The following is a 26818-nucleotide window of genomic DNA, read 5'->3' as shown; positions in this document are numbered from 1 at the left end:
AATTAACGCGAGGAAGAAGAAAGAAAACATGCAGCTCTTTCACAAAAGTGGACTTTTCCCTCGTCTTCGCTGTCGTCTTTTATCCAGATGTCTCAAACACACACACACACACACACACACTGTCCTAATGATCAAAGGTGGAGTGTAATGATGAAGAGACGTTGAACAGGATTGTTCCTACCTTCCTTACTTCCTCCCTCAGTGGATGAACAGTTTGTTTGCAGATAAAACTAAATTTAAATAAAGTTGTTTTTTTTGTAGTGAAAAAGAAACCAAAAGAAAAAAAAGACACTGATTAAATTAAATAAAAGACTCGTCTCCTGCAGAGATTTATATTTATGGTTTAGTATTTTTTAAATTATCGTGCTGTGGTTTCTGTGTGTGTGCGTGTGCGTGTGTGTGTGTGTCTGTGTGTGTGTGTGTGTGTGCGTCTGTGTGTGTGTGTGTGTTACAGATGGATTAGTGATGTTGACGACGTGTTACAAATCTCATCGCTGTGTTAAGAGATGTTTTATCACACTGACACTCAACCACGACATTTAGCAAAGAGAAACCATATCCCACACACAGACACACACACACAGACACACACAAAGTGTGTAAAATGTAGTTTGCTCTGTAGTGGAGGAAAACTGTCTTACATCAGCTGTTAAATACTACACTATAAGAAATATAGATGTGTGTTACACAGGTTTGTACAAAAACAACAACGACTCTTCTCCATCACAGAGCTAACATGCTAACATGGGACGTCATCAGACTGCCGGCCTCTGATTGGTCAGACAACGTCGTCACATGACACGAGAATCAAAGTAGTTTTTGAGGTTAATACATAGATATAGATAACTTTTTTTGTTTTCAATGTGTGATATATCGTATCGCTGTATCGTGATATTATCAGTATCGTATCGTGATATTATCAGTATCGCTGTATTATGACATTATCCGTATTGTTGTATGGTGATATTATCGGTATCGTATCATGATATTATTTGTATCATTGTATCGTATCAAACATCAGACAAACTTGTCTTTGTTTACTCGTCTGTGTCTTCACACTAACGCAGCAGCAGCAGCAGCAGCAGCGATGATGGACTTAGCAACGGTCGCCAAGGACACAGACACAACAGCGGGACAAACAGGCTGATGTCACTTTCATTAACAGCGGTGTGTGCACACGTTAGCATCGGTGGCTAACGAGAGACGTCGTTAATCATGAGAGACGACAGAGACAAAGAGAAGAAGAGAACAGAACATGACCTGATCGTCAAAATAGAATCACACGTTCATCCTCGAGTCAGCACGATCATGAACACAGTGAGAGAAGTGAAGTGATGAACGATGAGCGAGAGAGAAAGTAAAAGAAAATGGGAAAAAAATGATGATAAAGGACAAAAAAAATAACTCGGATGTCAAATGTCTAAATTTAAACGTTTGCATATTTTCGCTCAGTATCAGTGTTTCAAGATTTAACTCGATCCAAAACCACAACCGGTCCCTCAGGTGTCGGCTCGGTGTAACACCTGGAACCAAAAGCCCGTCTGGAACGTTGGAATTTTATTTCATTTTATTTGGTTTCCGTCCTTTTAAATGACCAACAGACTTTACAGATACATCTGCTGACGTAGGAAAACGATTGTTGAAAATCACAACGTTTATCTAAACGTATTGGCTTCAGGTGTGAACGCAGAAAAAGAAGTCGGGATCGAGAGATGCGACTAACGATTATTTTCGTAATCGATTAATCGTTTGGTCCATAAAATGTCAGAAAACGATTGTTTGTTGTCAAACCTGGAAATGACGATAATCTCAAACCAAAATGATTCAGTTTGAATGAAATTAAGAAAATATTCACAATATTCATCACAATAGTTCATAGTTCGTCTCGTCCGTCGTGCCACAAAACTGTGACAACATTTGACTCAAATATACGCAGTTGAATTTTAATCTTCGTCTTTAAAAAAAAAACAAAAACATCGCAACTCGCTGACTGTGATTCACTGTTGATTAAAACCTGGAATTAAAAACACGGATCTTTGTCTCGTTCCGACGTTCTGAAGGTCTCGTTTCATCTCCACTGACGATGATCTCAGGTCCAGATCTCGTGTCCAGGTTTCTGGGAAGCGTCCACAGAGTTTTTGTTTTCCTGCCCTGGACGAGACGCTCTCTGGGCTTAGCAGCAGCTAATATTCCTGCAGCTGTATTCCAGGACATAGCCTGGTCCAAAAACCACAGCAGCTGGCTGAGGAGTCCCCTCTGGCGTCTCTCTCTTGTCCTTCTCTGGTTCCAGTGAAGACAAAGTGCACAAAAAGACGTGTGATTGCAGGTCGGGGGAAAGAAAGCGACCGCGAGCCACTGAAACGATCGCGGGGACAAACAGTGGTTTATGAAACGGTGGCTGGACGCGAGAACAGATTCTCTGGCCTCGGCGTGAACGTGCCTGGGCCTCGTCACAGCCAGAGGCGACCGCCTCTCGTTCCAGGACATAGTCTGATCCAAAACCACAACAGCTGGCCCAGGGTTCCCCTGCTGGCCGCCGGGCCTCGGCTAATACCTGGATATCGGTTTCTCTCCGCGTGTCTCCAAGCGTGGGACGTTTGTGAAAGTCGACTCTGATGTCTTAAGCCTCACGTTTTTTAAAAACAGTCAAGTCTGCCACAGATTTATCCAACGGAGAGGCAGTGTTTACAGATCGTTCAAACTCAGTCATCGTCGTTTCCGCCGACACCGGTCGACGCTTTTCACACACGACGAGTCGAGAAAATAATCCCTTTAGTCGCGGCTCCGAGTGAAACAGAAGCAAAACGCGACGTTTTAAAATAGAAACGTTTGTGGTTCAAGTAGAAAAAAAACAAAACGACGGTCAAATATATGTGGACGACGCAGAATATTAAATCAGATCTGTGGACGTTCACTGGTGTTTTCTCTCCAACACACACACACACACACACACACACACACTACACCAACATGTGTTTTCTATCTGTTGTCCTGGTTGTGTGTGTGTGTGTGTGTGTGTGTATATCAGAGACTAAGATCTCTGTTCACTCTCTCCATGACCCTCGCACTCTGAACAGAAGCAGGCCCGAGTGTGTGTGTGTGTGTGTGTGTGTGTGTGCGCGTGCGCTTTCGTTTCAAACCACAAATGTAATAAAAGCTGAGATGTTGGTATTATTTTCAGAAACTGCTCTACATTAGCTTAAATAGACTTGAGTGCATTAAAATAGCAGAGTGAAAACAAAACGTGGCTCTGAACCTCGTACTTGCACACTTGGACGAGGCCGGCGCTTTATTGTGAAAGCGCCGCGTGTTGAATTTTTGGAAGGAACGCGAAGGCCTTTTATCGCAGTTCTTATCGCGTCGGACAGATTTAACTTTACGTTTATGTTGTTCATCGAGAGAAAAGTGTCTGCTCTGCACCATTGAACAAATGTAATTCCATAGAAAAGACTTAAAAAGAAGATTTAGGAACTTTAAATAGATTTTGGAATTATAAGTAGATTTTGGAATTATTAATTAGATTTTGGAACTATAAGTAGATTTAGGAACTTTAAATAGATTTTGGAATTATAAGCAGATTTTGGAACTTTATGTAGATTTTGCAATTATAAGCAGATTTTGGAATATAAGCAGATTCTGGAATTCTAAGTAGATTTTGGAACTTTAAGTAGGATTCTTAAGTCTTTTTAACTCGTCCACAGTTGGACATTGTTGGCTTTGATTCTTCTTCAGTGACGACACCCTGACCAATCAGAGGCCGGCATCTGTTGGCGTCACATTTTAGGCTCAGCTCGCTTTAACCTCGTCAGAGCAGGAACTAAAACAAACACCAGGTTCTATCACTGATGATGTAGAAGCCTTTAAAATCACACGTTCACATCATGGCCATGTGTGAAATACGACTGGTGTGAGGGTTATAGTTAGCAGAGCAGCATGCTAACATTAAAGTAGCAGACGGCGCAGAAGAAGAGACGAGGACGGACAGTTTTGAGTAAAAAAGGAAACAGTTAACGCTGAGTTACATTTATAGTTGAGCAGTTTTCAGGGTCGTTCTCTTCAGTGACCCCCAACACACACACACACACACACACACACGCACACAGTGATATATTTGCAGCAAAATCTTGTTGGGTTTCTGTCTTTTTTACATTTTACAACACGTCGACAATATGGGAGGTGTGTGTGTGTGTGTGTATAATTAGTCTTTGTAGAACATGTGATGAACACAGGACACTGAAGTAAACACTCTTTAACACGTGTGTTTGTTTATGTAAAACAAAACAAAAAAAACAGGCCGGCCTCATTTGCACTGAAGAGAGAGAGGAAAACAAAAAAAAAAAAAGAATATTTGTGCTGAAACTTTCAAACACTGAGCGACGTCCAAACGTGAGGAACCAGAGACACAGAAGAACCAGATCTAATAAATATACAGAGTTCAACTGGAAACGTGAACGTAAACACGAATAAACAAAAGAAACAGAGTCAGGGAAACGGACGGACAGACTTGAGATCTCGTGGCCCCGATTGGAAACAACAAAGCCTAATGTCGTCGTTGTTTGTGTCAAACATGAAGACGCTCGGTGACCTTGACCTTCCACCGTTTAAGGAGGACTCGGTCGTGACCTTCTGTGCCCAAAGTTTAAAAGATTTTCTGCAGACGTTCACGAGACATCGCGACCTCGGGACTGGACGTAAAAAAAAGAAAAACTACTCCTTCTCTTCCATGTTATAACAACAAAAAAGTAAAAAATGACGTGGCACAAATCCACAGAAACAGTCTCTGGACTTTGTCCACTTGTCAATCCCAACGTTAAATAACGTTTAAACGTTTGGTTAAGACCATAATGTTTGAAACGATTTAAACCATCGCTGCTATTTTTCAAGTTCTGCTGCAAACAAACCAAACACAGTGTGTGTTTGTGTGTGTATATAAAGTTGTGTTCCTCTCATGTGGTGTGTGTTTGGACATTCCTTGCGCTGTATTTACGTATGAAAGGAAGCTTTATGTCTTCATGCTTCAGTATTATGTCTACTGTATCGTCTGCACACTCGCCTGAACTCCACTTCACTCTTCTGAGTTCCTGCCTCTGACACTGAGATGATGTCGCTCTCTGGATATGTCGTGGTTTTTCTACTTCAAATATACAGTTTTTTGGGGACAGAGGCGCCGGGCGCGCACACACACACACACACCATGGTGCTTGTGTGTTCTTACCAAAGGCAGCCCCGACCCCAGAATCAGGAATGTGGTGGTTTTTCAGACGATGTTTCCGTTCAAGGGTATGATTGTGTTTGTGAGTCGCTCTTTTGTGTGTGTGTGTGTGTGACACGTACGTGCATCACCAAAAACAATGTGTTCTAAAATCATGTGACGTAAAGAGATGAGACTCATATCCACTCCACTTCCTGAGGCAAGGAGAAGATTATGACAAATGGAGTGAAATGTCAAACCAGAGTGAATGTTTGAGTCAGATTTGAGAGGAATCCCTCAATGTTTGAGGTAATATGTAATAAATAAGGACACTGTGACCTTGAGTTTTCACAACTTGAAGATCACTTTGTCATCTTCAAGCCCAAGTATACACCTGGGCCAAATACACCTAGCAGGATTCTCAAGATGTTCCTCAAGATATTAAGGCCCTCAGATCACCAAAATCGATTCAGGTCAATCCTCAAGTCCAAGTGAATGTTTGAGTCAGAGTTTAAAGGTCTCTGTGAAGGTCTGTGCCTAATTTGAAAGGATTCTCAAGATATTACAACCTTAGACCCCAAAATTGATTCAGGTCATCCTCAAGTCCAAGTGAAGGTCTGTGTCAAATCTGAGGGGAATCTCTCAATGTTGTCAAGATAACACGTTCAAGGATACAGTAACCCTGATCTTCCAAGACTTGAGAAAGTCTTTGTCGTCTTCAAACCAAATTAAGGTTTGTGCAAAAGTTGAAGGGATTTTGTCAAGACATTCTTGAGACTTCATGTTCCCAGGCCAACCTAAATCTAACCTCGTAATCAAGTCCAAGTGAATGTTCCATCAAGATGTTTGAAATATAACATTCACAAGTTATTTCTGAGGTCACAGTGACGTTGACCTCCCACCACCAGAATCTAAGCGGGTCACCCTGAGTGAATGTCTGAACCAAATTTAAAAGAATTCTGTCAAGGCTCAAAATCTCACGACATCACCCATTTAAAGTAACCGGATATAAACCCACTGACCAATGACCATCACCAACACCTTCTCATTAGAGACGGCACTTTTAGCAGATGTTTAATTTAAATAACGTTTAGCTCCTTTAAGGCTACAAAAGCACTTACTTAATGCATAACAGACTAAATATGAATGGAAAGGTTTGATGATTAATATGACTGGAAACAAGTAAGATATCATTGAGGTATTTACTCCTGTCATGTTTTTATTCTTCGTTTCCGGGCCAATGATTGTCCGACTGATATCCAGAGAAAATCCACTCCATCTCCATGAACAACCCAAAGCCAGAGTCCAAACTGTGACAGAGGAAGCAAACCATCATTTCCTCCAGCGAGGAGAAGACAGAACGGGCCGACGTTTGCTTGTTCTGGACGAGGCTCAGTGCTGGAGGGCTGATGATGAATGACGGCGGGAGGAGAGCAGGACGATGAATCATCGAAGCCTTCACCTCGCTTATTTTTCTTTGTGTGTCAGCTACCAGCACATACCAGGGGTGCGGTGAATGTTTGAGCCCGCTCCCATCTGACGGTTACCTCTCTGACCACGCAGGAAGAACACACGCCCACCCCACAGTTTTTACAAAAAGGCCAAATCAACACGAGGGCGGAAAGTCTGAAATCTTTTAAGGACGTCGCCGATCGTTTAAAGGACTATTCTGAGCATCGCACGTACTGTTGCAGAGCTGTGGAAAACATCTGGATTTGCCGCCCAATGGTTGTGTCTTGGCTGACTAACACTTTTATGTTCAAGAGGCCAAAAAAGTCCTTTGACCTTTGGACACCCAAATCTATGCAGTTAATCCATAAGTCCAAGAGAACATTGGTGCCAAATTTGAAGAGATTCCCTCAAAATGTTCTAAATACCACTTTCATAAGGTAAAAAAAAGTCCACGTTCTAGGGTTGTATTGACCTTGAGCTTCCTTTCACTTAAGGATAACTTGGCCATCCTCTAAACCAAGTGAACACCAGAGCCAAATTCAAAAGAATTCCCAAGATGTTCTCAGGATATCATGACCTCAGGCCACAAAAGCAAACCAGGTCATCCTCACGTCCAAGTGACCTTTTGTGCCAAAGTTTAAAAGATGTTCTCAAAGACATTTTCGAAATCTCATGACCACAGCACAACAAACTGAAATCTTTGAAGGATCCCATAAAGATATTTCAGATACCACATTCAAAAGGCAAAACAAATGCAATTTCTGAGGTTGAAGTGACCTTGACCTCCCACCACTTAAGGATAACTTGGTCATCTTCAAGTCCAAGTGAACTTCTGTGCCAAAGTCAAAAGGATTCCCAAGATGTTGTCAAGATATCATGACCTCAGACCACAAAAATCCAAAAAGTCCAAGAGACCTTTGGACCAAAGTTTAAAAAATGTTTGCATAGACATTCACGAGATCTCTTGACCTCAGAACATCACACTCTAATCCCGTCAGCACGTCCGTGTTAATGTTTGTGCCAAAGATGTTTGAGATACCACAATCACAAGGCAAAAAAAATGGTAACTTGGTCATCTTTAAGTCCAAGTGAACATCTGAGCAAGTTTAAAAGATTTTCTCAGGACATTCTGGAGACATCATGACCTCAGAAAACAGCAAAATCTGTGACATCATTTCCACAAAAACGTTCAATTTCTGAGGTCACAGTGACCTTGAATTTCTACCTCCAAAACCTGATCTGGTCATCATTAAGTCCAAGTGAACTTTGGTGCCAAACTTAAAAGAAATCTCTCGACAGGTTCTCAAGAAGAAGATGTGTCACCAAACAATCAGGACAGAAATTCTAAAATGTCCTCTCAAACTATCACATATTGGCCCTCTAGTGGTGGTAAGATTTATAACTCTTTTCTATTAGCAGTCATAGGACATGTGTCTTTACATTTTGAGTGGGTTATCCATTGTTTTGTGTGCTTTGTCTACAAATACAGCTGAAGAATTGTTGGAAAGTTTAAGGCCCAAATTTGAAGAGGAGCTTTACCACAAAAAAAGAATACTATAGAATAAAAGGCGTCCTTGATGGAGGTTGGGCTTGTCCTCAAAAGCCCTGTTTTATCTAAATGTTTAAATCCTGGCTGTGTGACACGCCGAGCTGCCAGCTGACAAGCAGAGAGTAGGATTATGTATTTGTTTTCAACCGCTCCTGAACATTCCCGGGTGACTCAATGACCCACACAGTAACCACATCATCTTTTTTCCTGTCTCGACTACGTGACACGATGACACTCTGCACTAAAATGAACCCACGTCCTCCAACGAGACAAAAACAGAGCATGTCTTCGGTTAATTGTTTCTTTCCTGGAAATGAGGTGTCACATAGTCGAGAGACAGGAAAACCAGGAGCTGAAAATTCCAGGAATAAGGATTTAACAGGCGTTTGTCTTTAATTTCAGTCATTGTCACACATGACGTCTGTGGTGCGTTTCTACAGGACGTTAATAGCCGGGGATCAAGCCAAGAGAAATCCAAATAGGATGGAACCACTCACTCTCCCACACCAAACCCCATAGAGAAAATCAGTGATTTTAGCTCGCAGGGACACAGGAGCTGCTGGTCTACTGCTGCCTCATGTGGTCACTTTGTGTCACTGAGATGAATCTTAAAGGATTTCAAACACTGAAGTCACAAAAAAAAGACATCTGAACTGTGTGCTGTGATGCTAAAATCATAGATTTTCTCTATGGACTTTGGTGCAGAGGACAAAGCATGTATATTTAAGCCACGTAACAATAGACTTGTGTAATAAAATCAGTGATTTTAACACCACAGCACACAGGAGTTGGTGATCCACTACTGCCTCCATCACTATGTTCAAATCTCTTTGTCATTTCAGCTTAAAAACTAATTTGTTCAGATTTACCTCAGGGACACAAAGTGACCACACGAGGCAGCAGTAGACCAGCAGCTCCTGTGTCCCCTAAAATAGCTAAAATCACCAACTTTCTCTGTGGACTTTGGTGTGGGAGAGTTTTAACAAACTTCAGTTTCCTTTCCGTTTTACAGAAAATTCTGTCTGACAGTGAGATAGAGACCTGAACATATTCTTAAGACATCGTAGACTTAAACTGACATAGATCTTATTGCACAAGTCTTTTGTTCAGTGGCTAAAATACCTTTCTGTGCCATGTTTTCTCTGAGAGCGAGCCTCAGTGTCGCAGGCTGGTTTCCATTGCCGGTGGCAGACACAACAAAGTCAACAGCGATTATGTGTCGGTGCGTTGCTTCACCGAGTCTTAAAGGGTGACAGAAGCATGGCTGGAAACGTAGGAGAAAAAGGGCAATGCTGCCTAAAAAGACAGTCTGATGAACAGCAGATGGAGACCAAAATTAAAGGAAGAAAAGATGAGGTGAACGATTGAGCAAGAGAAAAGTAGAGGGATAAGAATGACTCTGTGTCCAAATCACAGCCACAGGCAAACTAATTCAGCCAAAACCCAAAGCCATCTGAAGTGCTGTTATGTAATTCTTTAACAACTGCTTCGATCATTATTAATAATATGTAACCGCAAATTGGAATCTGTTTTTCTGCCTCTTGACTAACCAGACAATTATTTATAGTCCACACAGACCAATAAAAGCCACGCAAACTTATTAGAAAAACTAAAAATGAGCACATGTACTCGTGCATGTGCCGCCGCGGTTCGGCAACGTGATTGTACACGTTTAACAACCTGACAAATTACTAATATTTCCATGCAGGCTAATAAAAGACGCGGCTCTGCCTCGAAAAAGTGGCGATTAATAACAAACAGTAAATGTCAACAAGTGTAATGAACATGAACACCACACAGGCTGAAGAAGGAAAAACTTTCACATGACTGTACGTTTGGCAGAAAACAGCAGGATTATTAAAGAAACTCACTCAGAACTCAGTAGAAGCCTATAATTAGTCCAACTCAAACATCTCCACTTATTCACTTAAATAACGATAAAACCTTGTTGAATCGGTTCCACGTACAGTGAAGCCTCCACAAATCTCCCACACTCACACACAGAGTATTTATGTGTTCTATTATGTTAGCTCGTTTAGCCTGTTAGCCACCGACACGCTCATATTTCTCCAGTGTTTTTTGTTTGCTGCCAGGTTTGTGCTAAAGATGTAGAAAAAAAAGATGTAGAAAACCAATATAGAAATTAACTAAACTTCTCATCTGTTGTTAGATGATAGGTTAGCTGTCACTAGGCTAGCTGTTTCACTGCGATTCCAGTTTGTGGGTTTAGCTAGCTATGAAAGTCTTCACGCCAATTTTTGTGTTAACAAGACAAACAAAAAAAAGAAGCTAACATAAGCTAAAACCACTCAATGGTTGTATATTTGTCTATTTTAACGTTTTTGTAAGTCCACATTTTTTGCTTTTATTGCTTGATTTCTTGTTTACTTGTTGATAAAGTGTATTTGACATTTATTAAAGCACCACACAAACAAAATGTAATATCACATAGTTATTTACTATAACTAAAACATATTTACAGTATTTTTGTGAAATGACACACTACTGCTATTATCCGGTTTATAATCAAATGTATGGTCAATTACAGCTAATTTTAACATTTTAACATTTATGTTTGCTTGTGAACTGCAGCAGTGAAATAAACAAGAAAAAAACACTGACACAAACATTTAATGTCAGCCTACACACACACACACACACACACACACACACACACACACACACACACACACACACACACACACAGTGAGCAACATTGTGGTCATCTGTACCACAGCTAAACATCCTGGTAACAGACCTCAAGGTTTGCCGCGTTACCATGACAGCACAATTGTTACTCTGTCATCTCTATTATGGGATGGGACCGGGGTGAATCCAGGGTTAAACCGCACATTTGTGTGTGTGTGACTGTCCTCTGCCACTGCTGCTCATGTTTGTGTGTGTGTAGTGATTCACTGCATAGTCTACGTGTTTTTCTGTGTGTGTGTGTGTGTGTGTGAGATTACAGGTCTCTCTAAAGGCAGGCTGCCCAGCGTGGTGGCTCATCACTGTATAAACACAAAGTAAACAAAGATGTCCGACTTTTGGCTGCCCCCTCCGCACAGTCATTTCTCCGTGTAATAGTGTCATTCATCCTGGTTTTGTCTAAAGGAAGCGGCCGAAGACCGGAAGATTCCGGTACTACTTCCACACAATTTAAAACATCTGGAACAAAAAAAAACCTTCAAGATGTTTCAAGGAGTGTGAGGCACGAGATGCCAAAAAGGGATATTTAAGATTCAAGAAACTGAAGTGACACTCTCTCACACCAAAGTCCATAGAGAAAACCAGTGAAGTTTAAATGTCTTATTTTGTCACTTTGGCTTTTGAGAAAGTTTGTTCAGACTTACCTCAGTGACACAAAGTGACCACACGAGGCAGCAGTAGACCAGCAGCTCCTGTGTCCCCGTGAGCTAAAATCACTGATTTTCTCTACGGGGTTTGGTGTGGGAGAGTGAGTGGTTTTACAAACTTGAGTTTCCTGTTGGAAAAGTCTGTCTAACAGTGAGATAAAGCTCCTGGAGATTTTATTGGTGTAGGATTTTACTGTGGCTTATGTTACTGGCGTACTTTGGTCGACCCTCATGTGTTTTTTAATGTGAAAGGAACTTGATATTATATCTATATTGTGACGTGAGAGATATGGTCGTAAGAAAAAAAAATTGCCTCTATATTATTAGAAGCTAATTCCTGCAAGGCTGAAACAATGAAACGATTATTAATTGATTACTAAATCAATTGTCGACTATTTAGATAATGGATTAATTGGTTGAAGTGATTTTTAAAGGATTTAAACCAGTTTCTCTGATTTTTCAGCTTCCTAAATGTAAATATCTTCTGGTTTCTTCATAACCAAGTTGCTAACAGACATGAAATGTGCAGTGGTGATGTAAATAACTTTTCTGAAGAACATTTGCATTTTCATAGTTCAATTTTGATGAAAATTAAAAAAAAGAATTGTACCTTTCCCAAAGTCTAAGACCATATTTGTCTCATGTAACAACGTAGCATTGTTGAGTTCAGTTTTGCAACTTTCAAGTTCAAAAAAACACATTTAAAAATAAAAAAGTGCTGACCAAAGGTACGACGAGGACATAAAGTCTCTGAGAGACGAGAGGACACCGATGAAAACTGATGATGAGAAACGAAAGAGTCCAGAAGAGAAGAAAAGAACACAAATACAAACTGGTGCCAAGTTTGTGATTGGTTCAGAACCAAGTAACGGGGGCCTATACATTCCACTTATTGATTGGCCGTCTGATCCCGTTCCAGTTTACTGATTCGCTGCGATGCCGTCGCGGTCCAACAGCAGCGGTGTCATCCAGCGGGCAGCGAGAGGACTCAAAAAACCAGGAAGTGACCAGGAGCAGGTTCTGGACCAGGACAGTAAGGACTGGCTCACTGTCCCCACCATCTCACAGCTGTTTGTGCAGATTTGGAATCAGATATTGCAGAACAGTGAGGACGAGGTCCTGACGTTTACTGGGCACAGACTCCTGTTTCAATACGAGTTCCAGGTTTATTTTCAGGGCGACAGCTGAGAAACTGAAATCCACGTCCAGACCTGCGATCATTCCTGGGTTGTGTCACGACAGATTTTAGAGGGATAAATTTAGTGCACGCTGATCTTAATTGTAGTGGGTGTCGATTTTTGGCGTTCGACGTTCTTGATGTGTTCCAGTGTCGTCGTCACAGACTGTACTGACACTTCCTGTCGACATTTTTATTTTTTTTATTTCTGTGTCTGAAAATGAAGAAATGTCACTCGTGGCTTCTTCCAACGTCGATTAGCGCGCTAAAAACTTCATGTCGTTGAAAGTTAGTTTTTGTTTGTAAATAAACTCAGACTTTAAGGACTTTCGCTTTCCATATCTGGCAGTTATTCAACCGTTCAAGAATCCCGGCGCTCACAGAAGTGTGGCGTGCCGGTGATGAGTCGCGTCTGTGATTGGACACTCGTTCCCGCGGAAGTCCTGAGGTTCTACCGTAATGACAAGTAAATGGCATATTTCTCTGCTTTCCGGTATCCATCCATCCATCTACTACTACTTTATCCTCCACGAGGGTCACGTGTTGGAGGGTTGACCCTCGCCAGTCTATAGTTTTTTAATGCACAAAATTATCTAGGAGTACGGGGACAAAAATTGGCTTTCAAAAAGGTTCCAACCCTAGCGCCGAGGACCTTTACCCTTATAGGAACATGTCGGTTCCTCTGTCGTTTGACGGTAACACAGACTGGTGCGGACATGTTTACGTCCATATACTGTAAATATGACACGGCAGAGGTCACCGTAGAGGTCACATCCTCTGTTTGCACTTTCACTTCTCACTTTCATCCTCGCACAACAATGAACACACAAGTAAACATTAGCCTGATGATTATTAGAAAATTGGAGCAGCCATTTGGTGATGAGATTAGGATCCAGTCTAATCACAAGCAGACATGCTGTAATGTCAGCGCAGATCCTCCATTATCGCTCCTTTCAAACCGAGGCCCAACTGGCAGACGAGTCCTGGTGCTTGGCGAGCGCGAGCAGAGAGAATCCCAGAAATGTTGTTCTGACGGATAAATGGTGAGTCGCTGAAGTCCCGGTTCGGACTGGTTTTTGGCCCCGCGCGGGAAACCAGGATGCTGGGCGGCGTCCAGAAGACACAGTACGACGCTGGCGGGAGTTGAGATGAAAAAGTGCTGGCAGAGCATCGGACGGCTATAAAACACAGATATGAAGATGTCTCCGCGTCTCTGATGCTCCGGAAGACGGAAGCCAAGAGCGGCGTTGACCGCAGCAACCTGAGCGTTGTGGGTTTTTTTTTATTTTTAACTCGTGCTTCACGTTCACGTCAGAAGAAGCAGCAGCAGAAGGAGCAGCGGTGATTTGTCGCCCGTTGAATCTGCTGTGGTTTGGACTATTAGCTCTGTTATTGACAAATATAAATTAAATGCTAATGTTTTGGTACCTTTGAAAGTTTAAACCACTGGCTGAAGTTGAAAGGAGACTTTTGGCAGGCGGAGAGACAGCAATAAAAAACTCCGTCTAATGATTTGTCCATCTGCCTGTGGAGGACACTCGGGGGTCATCGCGTGCTCTCGCTCTGTTCTGCTTTTATTGTGCTGCTGTTACTGCTGTTACTGCTGCTGCTGTTATTGCTGCTGCTGCTGCTTCTTCTGAAGGACTAAACACTTCAGCTACAAAAAGCTTCAATTAGAAGGAAGAAAGTAGTGAAACATGACAAGGCGGTGTTTATTAGCGCTGTGTCATCTTTCAAACATCTTCTTCTACGTTTAGTGTTGATGAGAAAGAGCTGCTCATGTGTTCTGAGATAACGCAACACAACAATGAATGTGGAGAAAATGTTCGAGAACCAAAACAGAAGCTTCAGCGTCGTGGAAGGAACATCTGAGGACACTCCAGATAAAAGACACTGTCCTCAGTGTCCTCAAAGCAACGTCTGTCTTGTTAATATTCATCGTCTTACTTTGGTGCACGCAGTGAAGTTGGTCCATGGGCCGATATGTGATAGTTATAATTAACACATTTATAAATGCACAGTGTTTTCCTTCAGGACCGAAACCATGTCAGGCCATGAAAGTCAAAATTTGCTCAACATAAACATTTGAGTTTGTTTACATTGAAATTGAGGAATCTGAAAAAACTAAAGTTCAACACCGAAAAGTTTGGATTGATTTTGTTGTTTAGGACCAGGTTAGAATAAAATAAAATAGATTTTTCAAGGAGATTTGATATCGATCCTCAGGGCGACATGCTAATAGTTGTCATTTCCTGTTTCCTGTCTACAAATCTCACAGACAAGTTAGTCTCTCGTGGACACATGAGTCTCGCGTGGACACGTTAGTCTCACATGAGACACGTTAGTCTCACATGCCAAGTGACCTCTGACCTCAATATGTCCAGTTATTTTTGTGTAAACAGATTTAAGTCCCCACAACATACAGAATACCACGCGCATACACACACACACAACACTTATTTGAGTGTGTTTGTGCGTGTTGCATAGCTTTGGTCAGCTCTGCTATTTCACTCACTATTCATAGAAAAAACCACAGATTCACACACAAACACACACAAACGTGTGTGTTCACAGCAGTGTCACTTCACCAAATGGTGTGTGTGTGTTGGGGGGGGGGGGGGGGGGGTTGGGGGGGACTTCAACAAATGTCCCACAGTTGTGACAAACAGGTCAGAGATATTCACTCCTATAGGACCTTGAATGCATCACTGTGGCTATATGTTGCACAGACACACACACATACCTGTGGTTTCAGGATCTCCTCTGGTCGTGGTTCCACGGTGAACTTCCACGGTGAACTTCCACTGACCTGCAGTTTTTCTGTTTTCAGACTGGACTCAGAGTTTAGATTCACGTCGTGTGAATTACTAAAAAAAAAAAAACAGAGCACAGACGAGTATTCAGGTCAGGTCTCTACACACACAAGTGCACAAGATTTATTTTCCATTTTAGATTTTAGGAGAATGAAGTCCTAATGTCGAGAGAAGACCTGGAATATCTGGGGCACCAATTCTACCGAATCTCACGTAAAAAAATAGAGATAAATGACTCTAATGTGTATTTGAATTCTAAATTTGAATTGTGAGGGGATTTATAAAGAGGAAACTCCACATTTTAAAAGTCAAAATCAGATGATCATGTTCTGATTCAGAGCAAGAGAGGCCTTATTATTACGTTATATCAAATAAACTCAACACATATTCAAATTTTGTCCAAATGATTAACCAATATGCTGATGATAGGATTCAAATTTTGAAGAAAATAAAATGTAGGGAAAGGTGAGAAAATCCCATAGAAACTTGAAAAATGTTCAACAAAAAAGTTACTAATTTGTTCCTGGCGGCAGAAAAAGTCACCTTCACAAAAACTGCTGTAAAAAACTTTATATATTAATATTTTTTTCCACTTTAAATGAGTCAATCTTTTAAAGCTACTTCAGCCTGAAATACACATATCAAATATTAATAATATATATATATTGTTTTTGAATTTTTACTCTTTAAAGGCCAGTATGTTTACACAACATATTAGGCTAATTTAAGAAACTGAGATGTTATACAATATCACTAAGTTGAAGGTAGATGTAATAATGTAATAATCAGCACCAATAATTTCAGTTGTTTAATAAAGTTTAAATAGTTTTGACTGAATTCTGACGGAAACTAAGACGCAAACGCACATTTTTCTCCTGTTCATTGTCAGCGAACGTTCGCAGAAACACCAGACCTCGTAAAGATCCATGACCTCGTGGTTAAAAACCAAATCACTTTCAGAGTTATCAGAGAATATCTGACACCGCCAGGAAACGCCAACGTCAACAGAGTGAATATTAAACCCTCCGTTAGGGGAAAACTCTTAATCCCGACATACTTTGACTGCTTCACATGTTGAAATTCCAGATTTTATTCCACAAAGTTTCTGTTTACGTGAAGAAAGTTCACACGCGCACTCCCCGGGGGCGCGTAAATGTCTTAAATGACGTTTCCCGATGACGAAATAAACACTCAAAACGTGTGAGTAATTGAGGGCAGAGACACAGGAGGACGTCTCACAGTGTGACCCCACAGAGGACAGACAGAGGACAGACGTGTCTTCACATTGAATGCAAACTGTTCTGGTGAAGAATGCCGAGCAGTTATTCCAGAAATTACAGGACGAGCTTCAATAATTCTCTGGACTCAGCGCTCGGGGTTTTTTTTGGCGCGTGGACGGTTTTTCAGCTTATGAGGAGCTTTTCCACTCAGATGGTAATTCTCCAAAGTGGAGCCTGGAAGGATGAGGACAGCAGCGAAGGGCGATCAGGTGACAGCGGAGATTTTTCCCCGTGTCTGTGTTTCTGAACACAGCCACGCATTCGTACGCAGGGTCTTTTTGTTGTTGTTTCTTTTTTATAAAAATGGCGAGATGTCATTTCTATGGTCAGGCAGAAACAACAAACAGATGAGACGAATGAAGACGGAGTCATGCTGAGGACACGGGACGGGATTACGACACTCACTCACACCAGGCGGTGAGAGCAGAGCCGTGATTGGACGATTTCCACCAAGTTTCAAGACTTTTCGAGCAACTTAGTTTTGTCTTTGTCCTACCGGGTTTCACCTCAGGAGGCACTACTGAGCCACATTACATCACTGTGAAGTATTTCTCTCGTCTTATAACATTTCTCACCAATTTCTGTCCATTTTCACCAACGTTCAATGTAAATAAATAAGAATAATTCCGTGAATTCCGTGAGTTCCTCTCACCAGTGTGTGAGTGCTCGGGCCTTAATTACATCTCTGTGTCATAAAGATCTGATTACAACATGTCAGGAATTACTGCCAAGATTATTCAGCAGATAAATCGGAATCTGAAATTTTCTACTGCGCTAATATTTTTATTGGCATCGGCGCTGAAAATCTTTATCATTCTGACTCTCACACACACACACACACACACACACACACACACACACCACACACACACACAGAGAGACAGACAGAATGGTATATATAGTTACACATTACTGGAAGTCAGGAGACGGAAGTGAGGACGGATGAATGGATGAGTGAATGAATGGTGTGGGTAAAATAAATAAAGGACATGTGTCCGATTGTAACGGAAACAGTCGGAAACAGTTGGAAAAAAGTCTAACAGCGAGACGTGAACATGTGACGTAGATGTCGCACACTGAAAGTGTCACATATAATCACACTATCGGTGGACGAGCGTCCTCATTAAGATAGGACATCTTCTGTGTGTTTTCCTCTGTCTTTTTTCCAGCGGCCGTGATTCCGGTAAGTGCAGTGTGTGAATTGGCTCACGCTCACACACACACACACACACACACACACACACACACACACACACACACACACGGTAAGACGAGAAGACACCACCCCACATATTTGAATAATACCTCGATATCTTTGACCAGTTCACTTATTTTTAGAAGGGATCGCGGCCAAGGAACATTTTTCTTTTGTTTTCAGCGTCCTCTTTCTCTCTCTCCTCCCCCCCCCCCCCCCCCCCCACACACACATGTGCACACACACACACACACATCAGCCACGCTGTCCAAAAAGAAGAAGATGAGGGGAGAAATTTATTCTCCTGCTGCTGCCAAATACTTGAAGTCATGCAAACACACACACACACACACACTCTTTCCTCTGTGGTCAGGGATCCTCAAATTAGCTGGTCAGCACTCACTCGTATCCAGGGGGGGTTGTCGGTTGGATTCCCGTAACTGAAGCACTTTAGTCCTATTTTTCCTTCCCTGTTTTTTTTTTTTTTATTATAATGGCATCTACATTCTTCAAATAACCATGACTCTTGACATTCTTTCCCTCTCGTCTGTTTTTTGGGTATTTTTCCATCATTGGCAGTTGCTGTTTATTCATCCAAGTATCTCTAATGTCTTTAAACTCTTAAACTTGTTTACAATTTACCTTGTGCCGCAGATTGACGGACGTCTCGGGACGCTCGTGCTCTCACTCCAGACTTTCTCCGCGTCTTAATTTCACCCGTGATTTCGCCTGAGGCGCAGAACTCTGAATCATTAAAGGCACAGAGTGGTCGAGTAACTCCCAGGAGTCAAGTCCTAAAGTCCTTCAATTTGGCACAGGTTAAATTAATATTCATTATCAGCGAAATAATCCAGCTTGTACCTTTAAAATGACTCTATTCAGTACTTAAAGGGCCGTTTCACCCATTCTTCCCCACTTAAATCCTCATTGTTATTATGATTCTGCTGCTGCTCGGTTTTTTTGTTTGAGTTGGATTAAATTTGACCAATCTTTCAGATCTTTTACTCATAAAACTTGTTATAATTGACAGAAACACAGTGAAGAACAGACTTTTTGCTCAATCTCAACGTCCTTGTAGTGGGAATGAGACGTTTCATCATCAAATAACATGTTTATCTCTGGAAATTAGTAAAAAACGCCCTTTTTAAACAGCAATAATGTAGTTTAAGCTGTGAAATATCAAACTAAATTCCTAAATCCCACTTAGAATACAGATTGATTTAAATTTGGAGTTTCACGACTTTAGACTTAAAAGTGAGTTGACTGAGTTTGGTATGCAATGGTAGCTTTATATCTTTATATTTATATATTAGACGATTGGTCTTTAACGTCTGAACTTTTCTCCTTTATTTCATCTGAGTTTCAGAGGTTTTGGTCCAAACTAAGCAGTTTTCCAGATCTGTGTGTGTGTGTGTGTGTGTTCACGCTCCAAAGCTTTTCACAAAGTGATGACAAGAACCTCAAAACTCTGAGCTTTGACTCTCAGGCCAGGAGTTTCTCCTTTTCTTTTTTACTTTTATTACTTTTCTTTTCTTTTTTCAGTCTGTTCCAATTTAATTTTCTATTTCCAAAAAAACAACAACTTTATTAGCATTTTAAAAACATGAACGATCCATGCTGATTTGTCGATGTTGTTTCAATATTCTACACATTTGTTTTTATTTGTGTTTTCATGTTATTTTTAATGAAAAATTGAAATGTAAAATATATTTAAATAACAAAAAAAAAGCATTGTTCATTTTATGAATCACTGTCGGGTTTCTTTAAATATGTTTTTAAGCTTGAATCAATGATAAAGTGGAGTCAAAATGTGCCTCCTTATATTGGAATCCATCCCAAAAGTCCATATGGGCCGGACTTTAGGTTCAAATCACACTCACACACACACACAGTCCTTCTCATTGGTGCGTGACTTGTTGGAGACATAAAGAGATAATGAGCCATCAAATTCCGCGTATGATCCACTTTTCCAGAACCTTCTGTCTGACCACAGAAAACAGAGCGTAGAGATACACGCACACACACACACACACACACACACACACACACACACACACATTAACTCCATGTTGTGCCATCTCATCTCTCTCCATGTTTCGGGAAAATCTGCACAGATGTGAAGTGAAGCAGAACGAGGAGAGGATGTGAGGAGGAGAAGGAGAAGCCCAAATTAAATGGGGGAAAGAGGAATAATGATAATAATAATAATAATAACAATATTGATTTATGTTGCTTCACTATGTCGTCAGTTCAAGTCTACGACGTCTACGCCACACGTTCACGTCTTTATCTAACTGTTAGACAACAAGAAAGTGAAGTTTGTCCAAACACTCACTCTCCCACACCAAACCCCATGGAGAAAATCAGTGATTTTAACGTCACAGCACACAAGGAGTTGTTGATCCACTGCTGCCTCCATCACGGAGTTCACGTGTGTTATTTTTTATTCAAAAACCTACGTTCAGATTCAAGTCCGTGACGCAAAGTGACCACACGAGGCAGCAGTGGACCAGCAGCTCCGTGTCCCCGTGAGTTTAAATCACTGGTTTTCTCTTCGTAAAGATATCTGTGTTTTAAGTTTATATTTCCAGGCATGTGTTGAAGGCTACGGAGGAAACATTGATCACTGATTCCAACATTTGAATGTGATTATGAATCAATGGTGTGTTTTTATTATTGTTATTATTATTGGCTTCACGTCTTCTTTTGAACCTCTTCTGTTTTATTTGTTTTATTGATCTTCTGTTCTCTTCCGTCGTCTGTGTGTCTGATAATCCACAACAAACACAAATAATCCTCATCTGGAACCAGTGAAAACACACACACACACATAGCAGTGTGTGTGTGTGTGTGTGTTTACGCGCTGTGTGACCCTGTCACCAATAAAATCTCATGAAAATACGACTAATTTGGTTTTAAAACATTTTGTGTGTGTGTGTGTTGACATGTGGTTTCATTTGTGTGTGTGTGTTGTGTTTGTTTAGAGCGGAAGATTTTTGTGAGAAACACAATTTTTATCGGTCTTTAAAGAGAGTTAATGAAGAGAGGAGTCCAACAGAGGAGAGGAGACAAGGACACAGAGGTGGAGAGGAGACAAGAACACATGGGAAGTGAAGAGAGGAGACGGGGACACAGGTGGAGAGGAGACAAGGAAACAAAAGGATAGAAAAAAAGAAAGGATGAAGAGGAGAGGAAACGGAAAGAAAGAAAGCAGACAAGGAGATGAGGGAGGAGAGGAGACAAGGAAACATAAGAGGATAGGAGACAAAGAAAACAGAGAAGAAAGTTGGCGAGGACGAGAAAACCAGAGGAGAGGAGGCAAGGACATGCGGAGGATAGTAGGTGAGGATACAGAGGTGAAAAGGGGACAGGAAAACAGAAGACGACAGAGGGCAAGGACACAGGAAAGATGAGACAACAGAGGGGAGAGGAAAAGAGTAAAGGAGACATGAGAAGGAGAGTAGGGAAGGAAGAAAGTGATGAGACACGCGTTTGAACTTTGACCTCTTCACCAAGTCTTCTCTGAGTCATTTCTCACACTCTCTGCTCCTCCTCCTCATGTGGAGCGAGAACATCAAGTCGAGGTGATGAAGACGTTCTGGAAGACACCAGGACCAAAGACCACGCCCCCCCAATACGTGTGTGTGTGTGTGTGTGTGTTCTGAGGCTGATCAGCCTTAAGCCAGAGGGTTAAGAAAGACAAGGAGGGCGGGAATTATGGGAAATGAAACAAAGTCAAACATGAAAAACTTAAACACACACACACACACACAGAGACAAATAAGAAGCAGACAGACGTTTGGAAAGTCCACCGTGTCTCAGCGTTTCACACGGGATAAAAATGAAATGATATTTTTCATAATTTCTTTGATTCTTTGATGTGTAATTATTCTCTCTCTCTCTCTGTGCTCGTCAGTGTCTCTCTATCACAGCTGCAGAGTCATGTTCGTTAGCAGGAAACATGTTTTAATTATCCGACATCTGTCGACGACAACATGATTATACACAGATACGTTCAAACACAGAGACGTAGAGATTTACAGAAACACATATAGAGAGAGGAAGAGATAAAGAGATACACAGGCAGAACAATAGATTTACAAAGAGATATATAAAGACAAGAGCATATATGTAAAGAGATATAAAAAGACGGCATATATGAAGATACCAAAGAGAGATTTAGAGAGTGTGTGTGAATATAGAGAGAGATTCAAAAAGACAAAATATACTGTATATATGTACACACATATATAGTCTGAATATATAAAGAAAGTCTGAATATATAAAGAGAAAGTCTGAAGATATATATGTATATATATATATGTGGAGATATACTGAGACAGACATACACACACACATACATATATTCATATATACATACACATACATACATATATACATACACATACATATATACACATATATACATACACATACATATATACACATATATATACATACATACACATATATACACATATATACATATATACACATATATATACATATATACACATATATACACATATATATACACACACACATATATATACATATATACATACACATATATATACATACACATACATACATATACATACATACATATATATATACAGTATATATACAAATATATATATATATGTATACACACACACACACACTATGACATAAAAGATATTGTATAGATTATATATAGAGAGTCATGGTCGCAGCAGTTTGTGTCTTCATCTCTGTGACGCAGTGAGATTTACGAGTGTGTGTCGCAGGTTGAGCGTGTACAGACACGAGGAGTCGAGGCCGCAGCTTCCACTGCATCTGTTTTCAAGTCACGGCGACAAAAGAGAAGGAGCCGCAGATAAAAGTGGGAAACACAAGACGCGGTTTTTCGCCTGCAGCGTCTGCCAGAACCGCCAACGCTGGTTTTCTCACATCGCTGCCGAACGTCACTGCTCGTTTTCAGGGGGGGAAAATTAATCATTATTGTTCTTGTTTTGTTTTGCTCTTCCCGGGGCATTCTTTCCAGATTCTCTTCAGTCCAAACAAAGACAACGTGGGTCTCATCTGATGTCCGTTTAACGCACACGAACACAGGAAACATTTCGGGTTTCAGGTCGCGTGCAGAAAGTTAAAAAAGCTGCTGAAATACGGTGGTTTAAGATCTCCAGATGATGAATCCTTCTCTAGCAGCTGCTCAGTTTCTACTGCAGCACGAGAGTGAGGTTGACACTTACAGGGATTTTAGAGGGAATTTACTGGGAATGACGTACATTCCCAGTTCCAAGCAAATGTAACGTACATGGTTCAGTGATCGCCTGAAAAAATATGGGATTGGATTTCTCAAGATCTTCATGAAGTTCAGTGGTTTTTCCGATATAATGTTGGGATTTTTCATGGGCGTTAATTTTGTTTGGTTTACCGTGCAAGTTTCATGAGAATTTTATTGGGTTCCCATAGCATGAATTCAACAGAATTTGGTGAAACCACCTGAAAAGAGGGATTTTGGATGGATTTTTTATTAAGAGCTTGAAGGGATTCTTGATCGGAGTTTCATTTGGTGGAATTTAGTGGGAGTTTGGCTGTTTAGTGGGTTTTTGGACAATTATAGTACGAGTTTGGTGGAATTTTCCTGGGAGTTTTGTGAGGATTCCCGCAGTATGAATCCTACAGACTTTGACGATCCCCTGAAAAGATTGGATTGGATTTGACACCTAAAGCTGCAGTTTTGCCGATATATTGTTGGGATTAAGTTAGTTTGGACTTGGAAGTTTGGATGGTTTACAGTCTCAGGAATTTAGGGGAATTTTAGTGGGTTCCCAGAGTACGAATCTGTACGGATTTCAGTCGTTGTTTGATGGGATTCTTACAGGAGTTTAAATTTGGTTGTTTGGTTGATTATAGTGTGAGACAGATTTAATTTTACTGAGGGGTTGGTGGGATATTAGAATCCTACAGACTCTGACAATGACCTGAAAAGATTGGATTGGTTTGAGCTGCAGTGACTTTGACGAGATCTTATCGACAAGATGGTGGGATTTCTGCGTGGATTTTTGTTGGATGTTTTTTTGGGAATTCAGTTTGGTGGGATGGAGCTGGAGTTTGCCTGTTATTTAGTGGCTTTTTGGATTGATTATAGAGCGAGGTTGGTGGGATTTGAATCCTACAGACTTTGTTCATCTCCTGAAAAGACATTTTCCAGTTTGTTTTCTTTTGTTTTTTGCTCGTGTTTGAGTTCCTGGCTTGGTTTCTGACTTCCATCTTAATTGTGCATAACTAGCGGGGAACGAGGCCTTGATGTGTGGATCAAACATCACCAGTGAAGACGCTCCCTCCAAAAGCCATTTAAAGTTATAATTATATTAATCTTTTCTTTATTATTTCTTTACAGAACGTACGTGACACAGATGACAAACAATACGTTAGCGTCATCCGTGGAAAAGATCCCACGGTGTTTGACTGACGCTGTGATTATTGTTGGGGGAAAAAACAAAGCGCTGACACCACAGCAAAGAGCCGTCGGCGACAAAAGACACATAAATTAAACAAAGATCTGAAATTACAATAATTATACAAAGCATTAAAATCATTACAGTCTGTCTCGCTTTGGTATTTGCGCCGCCGCCACAGCTCGATTTTATGTAACGACAAAGCGAACGAGTCACATGGTAATCCCAAACACATGTGCGCTTCACGATTCTGGCAGTAAATAAATAAGGAGCGAGGATCGCTCGCAGAGACGCCGCTTTCGCCGCTCCTGCACTCGATAAGTGAAGAGAGAAAGCAGAGCGAGGGCTTTTTTTAAGCCAACACGAAACATTACATAACGATCTCTGCACGAGCCAGGAGGCTTTTTACAGGTTTGTTGATTTCATTCATCACCGAGAGGTTAGCGTGGACACAATTTAGATTCTCCTCTCTTTCTCGACTCATCTTTCTGCCTCATTCACTTTCCTTTTGTCTCCTTTTTTTTTTTTTTCGTATTTCCAAACACACTCCGTGTGCAGAGTCTCCCGTCCATGCCAGGCTCCGAGCTACTGTTGCCAACCATAATAATATTGTAGGACAGGACAGACACAGACTGGGAGAGAGCGAGAGAGAGAAGAGCATATAAATACTTCCACATTACTGGAATAGTTAAGGAGAGAGAAATGCATGGCTGGAGATGGAGGACAGACGCGCCGAGGTGTTCCAGAGGGCAGAGAGTGGATGGATGAAAGGAAAATAAAGGAGAAAAATAGACCTGAGGCCATGTAACCGTGGAGAATGAGGACTTGTTCTTCTCCTGCTTTCATAATGAAACTTTAGACATGATTAAAAACGATGGCGTATTCAATAACGCCGTGTGTTACAAATGCCCGCTCGTGATCGAACCAGCATATGTTGCCTTAATAAAAAAAAGAACAATACAGTTGTTTTGAGTTTGTGTTTGGACGCAGTGAGGCATGTTGAGTGAGATACTGTACGACAGCTGCTCCCGATGATTCGTTTGAAGTGCTTCGTAAAAACTATGGAGGTTATATTTTGTTAAAAAATGTAATTTCACTGGTGGCAACTCGCCTGAGAAATGAAAAGAGCCAGACAGAAACTAAAATGAAAAAAAGAGGGACCAGAGAAGTAAAGAATGATGACAAAGGTCCACCAAGTCTGTCCCACCTAAAGATGTAGTTCAGGTGAGGACGAAGTGATTATAACAAGAGACTCTTAAGAACATGTTCATGTCTTTATCTCACTGTTAGACTTTTCCAACAGGAAACTCAAGTTTGTAAAGTACTCACTCTCCCACACCAAACCCCATAGAGAAAATCAGTGATTTTAGCTTGCGGGGACACAGGAGCTGCTGGTCTACTGCTGCCTCGTGTGGTCACTTTGTGTCACTGAGGAAAATCTGAACCGAGGATTTTTGATTCACTAAGTTCAAATGTCTTATTTTGTCAGTTGTGGGAGAATGAGTGGTTTACAAACGGTTCGTCAAAGATTAAAGCTGCTGTCACTGAATTAAAACAACTCTGACTAGACGAGACTATGTGAACAGTGATCGTTTCCCAGAACTTTCCCAGAACTCCACAAAGGGTCAGTCTTCTCTACGAGCGAGGCTGTTTGTCTGCGAATAAATGCCGGGGAAATGCTAACGACAGCAACGGAACAGGAAGTTCATCAAACGTCAGCCTCAGCTTGAATCACAGTCGTTCCTACGGGTCTTTACCAACAAGCCTCGACGTTAAATTTGAATTTAACGACGATGTCGAGAGTCAGTTCATGTAAGAGCAGTTTCAACTGACAGAAAAATAAACACAGGGGAGTCTTTGTTTCCACATCCACTTGTTGCTAAACCTTAATGATCCTGGTGATTGGACTCTGGCGAGCAGAACTGCCCCGGACGCTTTCCAGAGACGTCCGACAACTTCATGATATCAACGTTTAAATAAACCAAAAAACCATCAACGTCTTTGTTGTTGTAGAAGAAAATGACAGTTAGCCGCAGCTTTATTATAGAATATAAAAAAACTAAACATAGAAATATAGAATAGAATAGAATAATATTTAAAAACCAGAATGGAGTGAACAACGCTCAAAGTCCCATATTATATCTTTAGATTATAGTTAAAGTAGTCATACATAGTAATTTCTTTTTAAATCTAGTCTCAGACATTTTATAAACTCTCAGCGGTTTTTTTTTTGGTGCCAACTTGTCAGTTTCTTTCTCTCGCTGCTAAAGCGTTTGTACGTGAGTGCATTTGCTCGCTGAGGAGGTCAAACAGTAGGGGAGCCTTTTATATCAAAGTGTTTGAGTCCAGACTGAGCTCCGCG

At 41.0% G+C, this 26818-nt stretch overlaps 1 long non-coding RNA gene across 1 annotated transcript in view; it reads right to left on the bottom strand.

The window, feature by feature from the left end:
- Positions 1 to 15508: 15508 nt before the first annotated feature.
- LOC131457154 (uncharacterized) overlaps positions 15509 to 26818 on the bottom strand; it is a 30108-nt gene continuing 18798 nt past the window's right edge. Inside the window, exon 3 of the long non-coding RNA XR_009239986.1 lies at positions 15509 to 15589. This is a non-coding gene — a long non-coding RNA (uncharacterized LOC131457154). The remainder of the gene's footprint in view (positions 15590 to 26818) is intronic.

Source organism: Solea solea, chromosome 3 (genome assembly GCF_958295425.1).
Source record: "Solea solea chromosome 3, fSolSol10.1, whole genome shotgun sequence".
In the NCBI taxonomy this organism is placed as follows: Eukaryota; Metazoa; Chordata; class Actinopteri; order Pleuronectiformes; family Soleidae; genus Solea; species Solea solea.
The sequence above is the reverse complement of the archived record's forward strand: the minus strand, read 5'-3'. Positions and strand labels throughout refer to the sequence as shown.